We start from the raw sequence: 1,614 nt of genomic DNA on the forward strand, positions 1-1,614 counted from the left end.
ATAAAGGGAAACTGGACTGCAGCGCGGAGCAGAAAGGTTGGCAACAGAAGTGAGAGGCAGAGTTAGCAAAATTTTGCTTCTAGTCCTGGAACACCAAAGGCCAACAAAGTGGCTTTCAGCACACGTCTCCAACCGCTCTACTTGTGTGTTTGCCAGGAACTGGCTCTATTTTTACACGATAATTGCAGTGCTAGATTAGCAGAGGAAACTTTTCTCATGTTCCCTCTCCGCTAATCAATAAACGTTCCCCCCTGACCTCCCCGGGAACCAAATCCGGGTCCTCTCGCTTGCGAGGTGAGAGCTCTAACCACTACGCTACAGGAATCAAAATCAGTTTATTTACCAGTTTAACCTCTGTTTCTCAGTGCAAGTAGTTTGGGGTTGGGGGGGGGGGGGGGGGGGTTGTGGGGGAGAAGAGAAAGAGGGATTGGTAAAGTCAAGAATCAGCGACACACCAGAGCGAAAGTTCACCAACCCTTCTCCGTCCACAAATCCTTCTCCAAGTGGAGATAAGCTCAGTTACAGTGTCAGGTCATGCACACTTGCCTCTCTCATATGGAGAGGCTCAAAATGTGCTCCTCACAAGCTAAGCAAGCCTGACATTCCAGGTTTATAAAGCGAAATCCAAGTGAAAGAGCAAAACGCTCAATTGGCTGAAACTGGTAAAGAGCTGAGATCCCACCAGCACTCAGTCACCCCAGGGACAGCGAATCACCATCTTAGTCAAGGGTGTCTGACACACACGGAAACCCGTCACCGTGACCGGCCGGTGTCTGACACACACGGAAACCCGTCACCGTGACCGGCCGGTGTCTGACACACACAGAAACCCGTCACCGTGACCGGCCGGGTGTCTGACACACACGGAAACCCGTCACCGTGACCGGCCGGTGTCTGACACACACGGAAACCCGTCACCGTGACCGGCCGGGTGTCTGACACACACGGAAACCCGTCACCGTGACCGGCCGGGTGTCTGACACACACGGAAACCCGTCACCGTGACCGGCCGGGTGTCTGACACACACACACGGAAACCCAACACCGTGACCAATTTATTATACAAATTTTTTTAAAAAGAGATTATCATCCCTGGAAAGCAATCCATCAATTGACTAACAACTGTATTCCTATGTACTACTAGGTATAACAGGCGTGTGTGTGAAGTATGGAAACTTGCCTACGGTTTCGCTCCGCCCGGGAATCGATCCCGGGTCCTCTCATTTGCAAGGCAAGCGCTCTAACCACTACACTGCAGGAGTCCACTGTTAAGGCAGCAATGGTAAAGGCGACCACAAAGATACGATAGAGGAGATTAAAGGTGTTATCGTCCGAACCCTAGCTTCCTTTTATCCACTCTCTTCACTTCATTCCTTGTTGAGGCAACAACAACAAAATTACATTTATAGAGCGCCTTTCACGTCGGGAGGATGTCCCATAGCGCTGGACAGGGTCAGCCATCTATATAGCTCTACAAGAACTCCGAACGTTAAGGAACACGATTGATATCTCCTGCTGTTTGATTTGTACACTGCACGCACGTTTCTCCCCCCCCCACCTGTGTGTCCTTTGAGCTGGGTGAACTTAATATTATAAGCTGATTAGTTTCTTTAT

The sequence above is a fragment of the Callorhinchus milii genome, unplaced genomic scaffold (assembly GCF_018977255.1).
Source record: "Callorhinchus milii isolate IMCB2004 unplaced genomic scaffold, IMCB_Cmil_1.0 Scaffold8, whole genome shotgun sequence".
Classification (NCBI taxonomy): Eukaryota; Metazoa; Chordata; class Chondrichthyes; order Chimaeriformes; family Callorhinchidae; genus Callorhinchus; species Callorhinchus milii.